Below are 14,461 nucleotides of genomic sequence, written 5' to 3'. Positions count from 1 at the left end.
CGACACCCATACCCTGTGAAAGAAAAGAAACTGAGAGTCTGTTTGATAGAGAAGGTAGAATAACAAGGACATTCTCAGAGTGGGGGGTCACCCATTTAAGACAAAGATGAGGAGAAATTTTGTCTCCCAGAGGGGAGTGAATCTGTGGAATTCTTTATCGCAGAGAGCTGTAGGGGCCGGGCCGTTACCGCAGAGAGCTGTAGGGGCCGGGCCGTTACCGCAGAGAGCTGTAGAGGCCGGGCCGTTACCGCAGAGAGCTGTAGGGGCCGGGCCGTTACCGCAGAGAGCTGTAGAGGCCGGGCCGTTACCGCAGAGAGCTGTAGGGGCCAGGCCGTTACCGCAGAGAGCTGTAGGGGCCGGGCTGTTACCGCAGAGAGCTGTAGGGGCCGGGCCGTTACCGCAGAGAGCTGTAGGGGCCGGGCCGTTACCGCAGAGAGCTGTAGGGGCCGGGCCGTTACCGCAGAGAGCTGTAGGGGCTGGGCCGTTACCGCAGAGAGCTGTAGGGGCCGGGTCGTTACCGCAGAGAGCTGTAGGGGCCGGGCCGTTACCGCAGAGAGCTGTAGCCGGGCCGTTACCGCAGAGAGCTGTAGGGGCCGGGCCGTTACCGCAGAGAGCTGTAGGGGCCGGGCCGTTACCGCAGAGAGCTGTAGGGGCCGGGCCGTTCCCGCAGAGAGCTGTAGAGGCCGGGCCGTTACCGCAGAGAGCTGTAGGGGCCGGGCCGTTACCGCAGAGAGCTGTAGAGGCCGGGTCGTTACCGCAGAGAGCTGTAGGGGCCGGGCCGTTACCGCAGAGAGCTGTAGAGGCCGGGCCGTTACCGCAGAGAGCTGTAGGGGCCGGGCCGTTACCGCAGAGAGCTGTACAGGCCGGGCCGTTACCGCAGAGAGCTGTAGAGGCCGGGCCGTTACCGCAGAGAGCTGTAGGGGCCGGGTCGTTACCGCAGAGAGCTGTAGGGGCCGGGCCGTTACCGCAGAGAGCTGTAGGGGCCGGGCCGTTACCGCAGAGAGCTGTAGAGGCTGGGCCGTTACCGCAGAGAGCTGTAGGGGCTGGGCCGTTACCGCAGAGAGCTGTAGAGGCCGGGTCGTTACCACAGAGAGCTGTAGAGGCCGGGTCGTTACCGCAGAGAGCTGTAGAGGCCAGGCCGTTACCGCAGAGAGCTGTAGGGGCCGGGTCGTTACCGCAGAGAGCTGTAGGGGCCGGGCCGTTACCGCAGAGAGCTGTAGGGGCTGGGCCGTTACCGCAGAGAGCTGTAGGGGCCGGGTCGTTACTGCAGAGAGCTGTAGGGGCTGGGCCGTTACCGCAGAGAGCTGTAGAGGCCGGGCCGTTACCGCAGAGAGCTGTAGAGGCCGGGTCGTTACCGCAGAGAGCTCTAGAGGCTGGGCCGTTACCGCAGAGAGCTGTAGAGGCTGGGTCTTTACCACAGAGAGCTGTAGGGGCTGGGTCGTTACCACAGAGAGCTGTAGGGGCTGGGTCGTTACCGCAGAGAGCTGTAGGGGCTGGGTCGTTACCGCAGAGAGCTGTAGGGGCCGGGCCGTTACCGCAGAGAGCTGTAGGGGCCGGGCCGTTACCGCAGAGAGCTGTAGGGGCCGGGCCGTTACCGCAGAGAGCTGTAGGGGCCGGGTCTTTACCGCAGAGAGCTAGAGAGGCCGGGTCTTTACCGCAGAGAGCTGTAGAGGCCGGGTTGTCAAGTATGTTCAAGGCCGAGAGAGACAGATTGTTAATCCGTAAGGGTTTCGAGGGTTATGGGGATATGGTTGGAAAGTGGAGTTGAAGATTATCACATCAGATCAGACATGATCCCATTGAATGGTGGAGCAGACTCGATGGGCCGAATGGCCTACCTCTGTTTCTATGTCTTCTGGTCATGGCATGTGGCTATTCTGGCCGGAAGTGGGGAGTGCCAGGAATTCACATGATAAAACCTCCAGCAATACTTCCAGCTAGAGCTGGAAGCCGCTGGTCAGATGACATTTTTCGAGAGCATTGGCTGGAGAGTTAGAAGGCCACAGTTTGTTGTTTCCTGATTATACAGGTTAATGATGTAATATCAGGAACTGAGGGTCCGGACCATCGTCTGCTACTTCCTCTAACCACTGAAAAACGTTCATTTCTATGACCTCAGGACTTTGCACTGCTTTTTCTAATGACGGTTTTTTCATGAGGTGCAGTCACTGTTGGAATGTCAGAAATGACGGGTGCGATTGAACAATAAACCATCGTCCCACTTTGGGGTGTCAGAAACTATATTACAACAAATCCCCTCTCTCCACCCTACCTCCATTGCTGTGTAACAACACAAAGCATTTATTACTTAATATGGACTAATATCCTTTCAAACTCCAAACCCTAGGGCTCGGCTCCTCCCTCTGCAACTGGATCCTCGACTTCCTGACCCACAGCAGTAATGATAAACAACAACCTCGCCTCCACGACAGTCCTCAATACCGGGGCCCCGCAAGGCTGCGTACTTAGCCCCCTACTATACTCCCTGTACACACACGACTGCGCGGCAAAGCTTGGCTCCAACTCCATCTACAAGTTGCTGACGACACAATCTTGGGCCGGATCTCAAATAACGACGAGTCAGAATACAGGAGGGAATTAGAGAACCTAGTGGAGTGGTGCAGAGACAACAATCTCTCCCTGTGTGAAGCAACAGTGCTAACCACTGTACAACCGTGCTGCCCACCAGGAATCAGGATTGGCAAAGTGTAAATGGTGGAATCATAGAGCCATAAAGAACAGGCCCTTCAGCCCAACAAGTCTGCACAGACAGAACAACACTAAATCTGCGCTAATCCCACTTTTCACTGGTGGGGGGCGCTGTCTGTAGCTCGAGGGAATGGAAATGACAAATGTTCACGATTAAAACACGTTGCACCTGATATGCGTGAAGCCGTTAATTTTCACAGAGGGCCTGCCTTCACTCCCACCACCTGCTGCCCTACGCTCCCCCACCCCACAGTCCGACAAAGGAAGTGAGAAGGTATTGGAGGCTTTGTTAAAATAGACAAATCCCCAGGCCCGGATTAATTATGTCCCAGGCTGCTGTGGGAGGTCAGGCAGGAACTTGCAGGGGCTCTGACTCAAGTTTTTAATTTCTGCACTGTAAATTCTATGAAAATTCTATGAAATTCGGGGGAAGTTCCAAAGGACCGGAGAACAGCCAATGTTGTTCCTCTTTTCAAGAAGGGTGGCAGAGATAAATCAGGGAGTGACAGAGCAATGAGTCTCCCGTCAGTGGTAAGGAATCTATCTCCATGCTCCTCATGTGCGATGTGGGAGCTCAGGGACACGTCCACTGTCTCTGGCTCTTTCACGTGCAAGGTGTGCCCAGTTGGAGCTCCTGTTAGACTGCTTGACGGCTCTGGAGCTGCGGATGGACTCACTTTGGAGCATCCGCGATGCTGAGGATGTCGTGGATAGCACGTTTAGCGAGTTGGTCACACCACAGGTGAAAGTTAATGAGGGAGATAGAAAATGGGTGACCAAAAGACAGAGCAAGAGTAGGAAGGCAGTGCAGGTGTCCCCTGCGGTCATCTCCCTGCAAAACAGATATACCGCTTTGGATACTGTTGAGGAAGATGGCTCACCAGGGGAAGGCAGCAGCAGCCAGGTTCATGGCACCGTGGCTGTCTCTGCTGCACAGCAGAGCAGGAAGAAAAATGGCAGGGCTATAGTGATAGGGGACTCGATTGTAAGGGGAATAGACAGGCGGTTCTGTGGACGCAATCGAGACTCCAGGATGGTATGTTGCCTCCCTGGTGCAAGGGTCAAGGATGTCTCGGAGCGGCTGCAGGACATTCTGGGGGGGGGGGGGGTGAACAGCCAGCTGTCGTGGTGCACATAGGCACCAACGATATAGGTAAAAAAACGGGATGAGGTCCTACAAGCTGAATTCAGGGAGTCAGGAGTTAAACTAAAAAGTAGGACTTCAAAGGAAGTAATCTCAGGATTGCTACCAGTGCCACGAGCTAGTCAGAGTAGGAATGTCAGGCTAGATAGGATGAATGCGTGGCTCGAGAGATGGTGCAAGAGGGAGGGATTCAAATTCCTGGGGCATTGGGACCGGTTCTGGGGGAGGTGGGACCAGTACAAACTGGATGGTCTGCACCTGGGCAGGACTGGAACCGATGTCCTAGGGGGGGTGTTTTCTAGAGCTGTTGGGGAGGGTTTAAACTAATGTGGCAGGGGGATGGGAACCGATGCATGAAGTTGGAAGGTAGTAAAACAGGGACAGAAGCAAAAGGAAGTAAGGAGGAAAGTGCAAGGCAGAGAAGACATAGTCAGAAATCTAAACGGGCGACAGTACAAGGTACAGTGACTGAGGGGAGCTCAGTGAATAGGCCCAGTAATACTAAAAGGAGTAAAACTGGAGATGTTAAGATTCAAAACAGAGGTAAAATAACCAACATAAGTGTACTTTACCTCAATGCTCATAGTATTCGGAATAAAGTAAATGAGTTGATGGCGCAAATCACCGTGTATGACTATGATTTAGTGGCCATTACTGAAACATGGTTAAAGGATGGTCACGACTGAGAGTTAAATATCCGAGGGTATCAAACTATTCGGAAGGACAGAGTAGATGGTAAGGGAGGTGGTGTAGCTCTGTTATTTAAGGATGACATCCGGGCAATAGTAAGGGATGATATCGGTGCTATGGAGGATAAGGTTGAATCCATTTGGGTGGAAATCAAGAATAGTAAGGCGAAAAAGTCACTGATAGGAGTAGTCTATCGGCCACCAAATAGTAACATTATGGTGGGGCAGGCAATAAACAAAGAAATAACTGATGCATGTAGAAATGGTACAGCAGTCCCTGCGAAAGAGACCTGAGGAGTCCGAGTGAAGGCAAGGATCCAGCAGAGGGCAGCAGAGCAGAGCTAATGATTGGCTGTTCTGGGGAATTTGCATACGTGCAGTGCGGTCAGCCTAATTTGAAGGTGTACCTGCGAAAGAGACCCGAGGAGTTCAAGTGAAGGCAAGCATCCAGCAGAGGGCAGCAGAGCTACTGATTGGCTGTTCCGGGGAAATTTGCATACGTGCAGTGCGGTCAGCCTAATTTGAAGGTGGTTTGTGGAGGGGCTGTTGTCAAGTGACAGTTAAACCCAAAACCCTTCCTCAGTGTTCCCCCCCCCCCCCACCTCCTCCTCTAAGCAAAAAAAAAACAACGGTCGTTAGGAAGCGGCAGCAGGGGCCTGTCGTGAAGGTGAGTGAGTGCCTTTAAATTTGCTTACCTTTCAGCGGGAGCAGGGTTTGAGGGAATATCAGGGAAGCTCTTCCTTTCTTTTTCTTGTTTTTATTAATCTAGAGGGATGCCAGGGAAGGCAGTACAATGCTCCTCCTGCAGAATGTTTGAGGTGAGGGATGGGGGGCGACTTACCAGGGGTCAGCCATGGGGTACAGGTCTCTGGCACAGAGTCTGTCCCTGTTGCTCAGAAGGGAAGGGGGAAAGGATTAGAACATTAGTAATTGGGGACTCAATTGTTAGAGGAACAGACAGGAGGTTCTGTGGGAACGAAAGAGACTCACGGTTGGTGTGTTGCCTCCCAGGTGCCAGGGTTCGTGATGTCTCAGATCGTGTTTTCGGGATCCTTAAGGGGGAGGGGGAGCAGCCCCAAGTCGTGGTCCACATAGGTACCAATGACATAGGTAGGAAAAGGGATAGGGATGTAAGGCAGGAATTCAGGGAGCTAGGGTGGAAACTTAGAGCTAGAACAAACAGAGTTATTATCTCTGGGTTGTTACCCGTGCCACGTGCTAGTGAGACGAGGAAGTGGGAGAGAGAGCAGTTGAACACGTGGCTACAGGGATGGTGCAGGAGGGAGGGTTTCAGATTCCTGGACAATTGGGGCTCATTCTGGGGTAGGTGGGACCTCTACAAACGGGATGGTCTACACCTGGACCAGAGGGGTACCAATATCCTGCAGGGGAGGTTTGCTAATGCTCTTCAGGAGGGTTTAAACTAGTTCAGCAGGGGATTGGGAACCTGAATTGTAGCTCCAGTACACAAGAAGCTGAGAGTAGTGAGGTCATGAGTAAGGTTTCAAAGTTGCAGGAGTGTACCGGCAGGAAGGAAGGTGGTCCAAAGTGCGTCTACTTCAATGCCAGAAGCATCCGGAATAAGGTGGGTGAGCTTGCAGCATGGGTTAGTACCTGGGATTTCGATGGTGTGGCCATTTCGGAGACATGGATAGAGCAGGACGAGGAATGCCTGTTGCAGGTGCCGGGGTTTAGATATTTCAGTAAGTTCAGGGAAGGTGGTAAGAGAGGGGAAGGGGTGGCATTGTTAGTCAAGGGCAGTATTACGGTGGCTGAGAGGACATTTGATGAGGACTCGAATACTGAGGTAGTATTGGCTGAGTTAAGAAACAGGAAAGGAGAGGTCACCCTGTTAGGGCTTTTCTATAGGCCTCCGAAAAGTTCCAGAGATGTAGAGGAAAGGATTGCAAAGATGATTCTGGATAGGAGTGAAAATAACAGGGTAGTTGTTATGGGGGACTTTAACTTTCCAAATATTGACTGGATACACTATAGTTCGAGTACTTTAGATGATCCGTTTTTGTCCAATGTGTGCAGGAGGGTTTCCTGATACAGTGTGTAGATAGGCCAACAAGAGGCGAGGCCGTATTGGATTTGGTACTGGGTAATGAACCAGGACAGGTGTTAGATTTGGAGGTAGGTGAGCATTTTGGTGATAGTGACCACAATTCGATTACGTTTACTTTAGCGATGGAAAGGGATAGGTATATACCGCAGGGCAAGAGTTATATCTGGGGGAAAGGCAATTATGATGCGATGAGGCAAGACTTAGGATGCATCGGCTGGAGAGGAAAACTGCAGGGGATGGACACAATGGAAATGTGGAGCATGTTCAAGGAACATCTACTGCATGTCCTTGATAAGTATGTACCTGTTAGACAGGGAGGAAGTGGTCGAGTGAGGGAACCATGGGTTACTAAAGCAGTTGAAACACTTGTCAAGAGGAAGAAGGAGGTTTATGTGAAGATGAGACGTGATGGTTCAGTTAGGTCGTTTAAGAGTTACAAGTTAGCTAGGAGTCAAGAGAGCTGTAGGGGCCTTTGCTGAAGGTGAGGACAAGACAATGTTCAAAACATTCCTGCTGAAGTTCGACAGCCACTGTGACATCGAAGTCAACGAGAGTTTTGAACGCTATGTCTTCCAACAGAGGCTTCAGAGTAAGGAGGAACCTTTTCAGTCCTTCTTAACCCATCTCCGTATCCTCGCGCAGTCCTGCAACTACGTCTCCACTTTCGACTCTATGATCCGCGACCAGATCGTTTTCGGGGTCGACTCCGATCCCCTTCGCCAGCAGCTCCTTAAAGTGAAGCAGCTCACCTTCGCCATCGCCATGGAGACCTGCGTCCTCCATGAGCACGCTAATAACCGGTACTCCCATATCAAGGCGGCAGAGACGGTGCGGCAAAGCCCCCACGATGTGGAGCGGGTGCAGGCCGTAAAACAGCTCCAAGGCCTGAGTCTGGATGAGGGCGGCCATTTTGCGCACTTTTCCCGGGCTCCTGCGCATGCGCGCAATGACCGAGGGGACGGCGAGGCCGACGACCAAACTGCGCAGGTGCGCACATCGTTTGACCGCACCACGCATGCGCGGTGGCGCACGGAGCGTCCTGACGTCGGCGCCATGACGTGCAACAACTGTGGCTCCGCCCACTTAAAGCGGCAATGTCCCGTGAAATCTCGACGCTGTCTCCAGTGTGGCAAGTTTGGCCACGACGCAGTCCTGTGCAGATCTGCTCAACTGCCCAACACACAGCGATCCCAGCCACAGCGCAGGAACGTCCGGTCAGTACAGCAACCCGTCGCAGACTCCGACTCCGACATGGTTCCAGATCCTGACACCGAGGATCTCACATCCCCATTCCGGGTGGGTATCATCACCGAGCATACGCTGCCTTCCGCCAAAAAGGTGAAACAACTCCCAGTGATGAGCATTGATCCGGACGACGAGTGTGTGCCACCCTTACGGTCAACAAGGCTCGCATCCGATTCAGGCTGGACACCGGCGCTTCAGCAAACCTCATTTCCAAGTCTGACTTGGATGAGATCCACGTCAAGCCGAGCATTCTTCCACCAGCCTGCCAGCTTCTCAACTACAATGGCAATACCATCGCTGCCAGTGGCTCATGCCAGCTTGTGGTATCCCATTGTTCTTCAAAAGCCACCCTACGTTTTGAAATTGTCGGGTCCAACAAAGCTTCCTTGCTCAGTGCTCAGGCCTGCAAAATCCTGAATCTTGTGCAGCGGGTTCCCACCATGTCGCCCGCTGAGGCATCGGTCTTGCCAGATGCCAACTTCCAAACCCAGTTAGACGACATCATTTTGAACAAAGAACAAAGAAAATTACAGCACAGGAACAGGCCCTTGACTCAACAGAGCCAAATGCTCGTTCGGGCGCCCACCGATCGTCGGGCCTGCGTCCAAAAGGGACGCACTATTTCCCCTCCGCCGCCCGACAAGATCAAGCCGCCACATCTTGTCGGGCGGCGGTGGAGAAATGCGGAACCGCGCATGCACGGGTTGGAGCCGGCCACACGTCATCTTGGCACGTGGCCTTAACGACCGTTGTTAAGGCCGCGACGTCGTGATTCCCGGGATCCCGCTCCTAGCCCCGATTGGGGGGGGGGGGGAGAATCGGGTCCCGGGAATGGGCGTGAAGGCTGCCGTGAAACACGGCCAGTTTCACGGCAGCCTTTACGACTCTCCGCATTTGCGGAGAATCTCGCCCTCAGAATCTCAGAATCACAGAATCTCAGAATCACAGAATCCCTAAATCTCAGAATCCCAGAATCTCAGAATCACAGAAACACAGAATCTCAGAATCTCGGAATCCCAGAATCCCAGAATCTCAGAATCTCGGAATCCCAGAATCCCAGAATCTCGGAATCCCAGAATCCCAGAATACTCCAATGCAGAAGAGACCCTTCGGCCCATCAAATCTGTTCCGACGCATGAAAGACACCTGACCTGCCCCCCTACTCCCATTAACCAGCACTTGGCCCATAGCCTCAAATGTGAAGAGGTGCCAAATACTCATCCAGGTTATTCAGAGAAACAGAATATTTCAAGTGTTATGGGGAGAGAACAGCAGCATGGTGTGAGGGTAAAGGATCAGCCATGATCGTAATAAATGGTGGAGCAGGCTCGAAGGGCTGAATGGCCTCCTCCTGCTCCTATTCTCTATGTTGCTATGCTGTGTGAAGAAGCAGGTAGCTATGATTCCCAAAAACTGGACTGCAGCCAGAACCAGAAAATATTCCAAACTTGTTATTTATATCGTTACTTATCTCATCCAATCTCTCACTTCCCAGACAGAACGTCCCGAGTTGCTTCCATTGTAACAAAACAAGGATACAGCTGCTTCCTAAACTCACCAAATCTCACAAGCATACCCTTTCATCACTCACCCCCTCCCTCGTCACTGACTCTCTCATCACTAACCCCTTCATCACCTCCCTATTGGGTTTTATCACAACAGGATTTGAGTATGGGAGTAATGCTATCTTACAGAATCTTGGTGGATGCACCAGGGGTATTGTGTGTCGTTATAGCTTTCCTTAGCGAACAAAACATCAAATTGCCACGGAGGGAGTGCAATGGAGGCTCACTAAATTAATTCTTGGCATCGAGGGATTGTCCTGTGAGGAAAGATTAAATAGACTGGGCCTTAATTCTCTGCAGTTTAGGCGAATCAGTGGTGATCTCGTTCAAATCTACAAAATTCTTACAGGGCTCAACAGCGTAGATGGAGGATGTCTCCCCCTAACTGAGGGGTCTGGAGTCGGGGGCAACGTAGATGGAGGATGTCTCCCCCTAACTGAGGGGTCTGGAGTCGGGGGCAACGTAGATGGAGGATGTCTCCCCCTAACTGAGGGGTCTGGAGTCGGGGGCAACGTAGATGGAGGATGTCTCCCCCTAACTAAGGGGTCTGGAGTCGGGGACACAGTCTCAAAGTCAGGGACAGACAATTGAGGATGGAGATGAGGCGGAATTTCTTCGTTCAAAGGGTGATGAACATTAGGATTTCTCTCTGCAGAGCCCTGTGGGGGTTTAGTCACTGAGCATGTTCAGGATTGAGATCGCTAAATTTCTACATATTAAAACCATCCAGCGACACAGATAGTGCAGGAAAATGATGGTAATGTAGATCAACCATGATCTCAAATAATGGCAGGGTGGGCTTGAAAAACAGATTAACCTCCTCCTGCATCGCACTCACCCTCGCCCCCCCCCCCCCCACCCCGGCACCCCCCCCCCCTCTCGGCACCCCCCCCCCCCCCCTCGGCACCCCCTCCCTCGGCACCCCCTCCCTCGGCATCCCCCCTCGGCATACCCCCTCTCTCGGCATCCCCCCTCGGCATACCCCCTCCCTCGGCATCCCCCTCGGCATACCCCCTCTCTCGGCATCCCCCCTCGGCATTCCCCCCCTCCCCTCGGCATCCCCCTCGGCATACCCCCTCTCTCGGCATCCCCCCTCGGCATTCCCCCCCTCCCTTGGCATCCCCCCTCGGCATTCCCCCCCTCCCTCGGCATCCCCCCTCGGCATCCCCCCTCGGCATTCCCCCCCTCAGCACCCCCCCCCTCGGCATTCCCCCCCTCCCTCGGCATCCCCCCTCGGCATTCCCCCCCTCCCTCGGCATCCCCCCTCGGCATACCCCCTCTCTCGGCATCCCCCCTCGGCATTCCCCCCCTCCCTCGGCATCCCCCCTCGGCATACCCCCTCTCTCGGCATCCCCCCTCGGCATTCCCCCCCTCCCTCGGCATCCCCCTCGGCATACCCCCTCTCTCGGCATCCCCCCTCGGCATTCCCCCCCTCCCTCGGCATCCCCCTCGGCATTCCCCCCCTCCCTCAGCATCCCCCCTCGGCATCCCCCCTCGGCATTCCCCCCCTCAGCACCCCCCCCCCTCGGCATTCCCCCCCTCCCTCGGCATCCCCCCTCGGCATTCCCCCCCTCAGCACCCCCTCCCTCGGCACCCCCTCCTGTTGACTTATTCCACTGAATGTTTCAATCTCCTTTGCTTTCACTGAACAAAGGGATTCAATGGGCTCAGAGCCATTGAGCAAAGGATTTCCTGTTGACCAAGTTAACCTGTGACCTTGACAACACAAACCATTGTCTGGTCACTGACATGTGAAGGATTAAAATTGAACTGAAAGTTGCCCAATAATACAGAAGCTGTGACAACAAAAAAAACAGGTGAAAATCTCCGGATATCACTGTTCTCCCCAAAAACTAAAGCAAATCAGACCAGAAACAGTATGACTAATTAAACTAGTTAATATGACTAGTTAAATCCACAGAGTGGCTACAAGTTGACTCTGGTGTCTCCCTCTTATTTTCTTCTCAAGTGTTGTGACTATGATAAAATACCAAATCTTAACTGGCATTTATTTTGCACCTTTCCGGCTGTGTGCTCTATCGGAGGGGTGATGTAGACTCGATGGGCCAAATGGCCTCCTGCACTGTAAAGATTCCACAATGCCCTCACAGCATTGTGAAGTATTCAACAGGAAGTTGGTAATGAGGCAATCACAGATATCGGCAGCCTGGGGAAAATCAACAAAGTAGCTCCTTACTGCTCCTTCACCAACATTAACATCTTCCAAGGCATTATTAATAAGGAGCTGTGAAGACCAACTTGTGTCCGTTGTGGGAGGCCAAGATTAGGAAAAAGAGTGCAGAAAGTCATGAGGGTGGTTCTAGGGGAGAGGAATTCAGTTTTGAAGAGATGCTGAAGAAGTTGGGACTGGTTTCCTTGGAAACGAGAACACCGAGAGGAGATTTGATAGAAATATTCAAAATCATTAGTGGTGTGGACAGAGTGGAAAGGGAGAAACTGTTCCCTTTGGTGGAGGGGTTGAAAACAAGAGGACGCAGATTTAAGGTGATTGGTAGAATAAGCAACGGAGACAGGAAGAAACCTTTATCACACAGCGAGTGGTTAGGATCTGGAATGTTCTGTCTGAGAGCGTGGTGGACACAGTGATCCAAGCCGGGAATCGAACCTGGGACCCTGGTGCTGTGAAGCAACTGTGGTAACCACTGTGCTACTGTGTTGATGCTTCCTTCCAGTAAGAGGGCTAGTACAACTCGAATGGCCTCCTTCTGAATCTTAACAATTCTGTGAAGCGCAGGAACATCCAATGGGCAGTAACTGTATATGCTGTATTCCACACAAGGCTACTGACTATATGCAGAAGTTCAGTGTGCCTCCAGTTACTGGTTATTACTGTTTTACAGCTTCTTCCCTTGTGCTTGCTGCCTTTATTTCAAACTAGGAACTTGAAACAGACCCTACACTTGACAGGAATGATCAGGATTCTGTAGCAGGCAACAACCCACTGGCCACTCTGCAGCTGAATGATGCCTTCAAAACATAATGAGTTTATTTCCTCGATGCTCTGTCAGAGATTAAATCCATGGTCAACAGAGGCTTTCACTCACACCAAGTTACCAAACTCTCCAGACAAGCATTACAGGAATAAATGGGAGATGGGATTCTCCGTCCCGGCAGCCTCGTTTCTCCCCCCTCGCCCCCCCCACAGCGAGATTCTCTGTCCCAGCTCCATTTCCCGGAACGCCCCCACAGCAGGTCCCATTGTGACCACCCCACACCGTCGGGAATCGGCGGGCGTGGGTACAGAGCCGGTGGTCCGGAGGATTCCGCTGGAGGCTTCTTTCAGCAAAAGCATTTAGTTATTTAACAAAAGCCATTTCACTTTTGGTACAGCACTTGTATTGGTAAATGCTAATTACATTCTAGTTATTAATGACAGGATGTCCTTTAGCTACATATAAAGAACAAAGAACAATAAAGCACAGGAACAGGCCCTTCGGCCCTCCAAGCCTGTACTGGTCATGATACCACCCTTGGGCAAAACCCTCAGCCCTTCCTTGTGCTGTATCCCTCTATACCCATCCTATCCATGTGTTTGTCAAGATGCCTTTTGAACGGCGTTAATGTATCTGCTTCCACAGCTTCCCCTGGCAACGTGTTCCAGGCACTCACCACCCTCTGTGTAAAAACCCTGCCTCACACATCTCCTCTAAACTTTGCCCCACGGACCTTAAACCTATGCCCCCTGGTGACTGACCCCTCCACCCTGGGAAAGAATGCCTGCCCATTCACTCTGTCCATGCCCCTCAGAATATTGTAGACCTCATCAGGTCACCCCTCAACCTCCGTCTTTCTAATGAAAACAGTCCGAGTCTATTCAGCCTCTCCACATAGCTAACACCCTCTACACTCAACCATTGAAACATTAAATTAAAACTTTGCAATAAAGTGGATCTGGTCTGAACTTGTACTTGTCAATTCTAAATTCCACAATCACAATATTTTAATTCTCAGTTTACTGACTGAAGTTTTTAATACACTATCAAACACACCATTCTGGTTAAATCAGCCTGACAAAACATGGAAGTTCAGTCATCAGAAGATTAAACTTTGATGTTATCCTGCTGCACTTTCCAAATATAAACTTTGTTGCAGGATACATTTGTGTGGGAATGTGTGCGTAAGGAAATCCCTTACCTCTGATCCCCTTGGCTGCTGACAGCTTCTCCTGGAGACAGTACAGTCCTCCATTGAGCGCAGCATTAAGGCAATGCAGCCTTCCTCACAGAAAACAAGTCGTTTACCTCAGTCACGACATCAACTGCAATATCATGCTGGTAATCTATGACTTCCTGGTACAAAGGCTCCTACAATAGTGACAGGGTGCTCCGTTTAAAAAAATGTGTTCCTTTCTCCGAAGTGGAAGGGGAAAGCCCCAAATTCATCTCCTTGCTCCAAAGACGACTTAAAATTCAAACTGAATCCAGTTCATGGTCCCCACAAAAAAGACAAACTGGATCCGGGCTGACAGGAACAGGCATCGGATCTCAAGTTTGATCCCACTTTGGGGCCAGTGGGAGGTGACAAGTGTTTAGAGGATCACAGAGTCGATAATGAGCCAAGGCACAAAACCTCTTTCAGTCTGAATGACCCACCATAAACCACAGTTTCTGCATCAGGAACTATGTAACGTGAAGATCCTTGGGGAAGAAAAACCGACCAAAGAACTGTTCTGACCATTTTGTCTTCTTTTCAGCTTGGCTGAACTCGTGGTATTTATACATTTGTGTAACAGTGAATATTAGTGACTTTTACCATAAAAGGTGCCTCTATTTGCACACAGGCCCAACCACACACACACCCAGATACACACCCACACACACCCACACACAGATACACAGCCACACAGCCACACACACCCACACACACCCAGATCCAAACCCACACACACCCACACACAGATACACAGCCACACACCCACACACAGATACACAGCCACAGCCACACACACCCACACACACCCAGATCCAAACCCACACACACCCACACACAGATACACAGCCACACACACCCACACACAGAT

At 52.0% G+C, this 14,461-nt stretch overlaps 1 protein-coding gene across 2 annotated transcripts in view; it reads right to left on the bottom strand.

Annotated features, from left to right (window-relative positions):
* The window catches only part of arap3 (ArfGAP with RhoGAP domain, ankyrin repeat and PH domain 3), a 386,207-nt gene extending 372,338 nt beyond the window's left edge, over positions 1-13,869 (bottom strand). For both annotated transcript variants that reach the window (XM_038796362.1, XM_038796359.1), the window contains exon 1: positions 13,576-13,869. The gene's annotated coding sequence lies outside the window, so the exon portion shown is untranslated. The remainder of the gene's footprint in view (positions 1-13,575) is intronic.
* Positions 13,870-14,461: the final 592 nt, after the last annotated feature.

The sequence above is a fragment of the Scyliorhinus canicula genome, chromosome 4, assembly GCF_902713615.1.
Source record: "Scyliorhinus canicula chromosome 4, sScyCan1.1, whole genome shotgun sequence".
In the NCBI taxonomy this organism is placed as follows: domain Eukaryota; kingdom Metazoa; phylum Chordata; class Chondrichthyes; order Carcharhiniformes; family Scyliorhinidae; genus Scyliorhinus; species Scyliorhinus canicula.
This window is presented reverse-complemented; position numbering and strand designations above follow the sequence as displayed.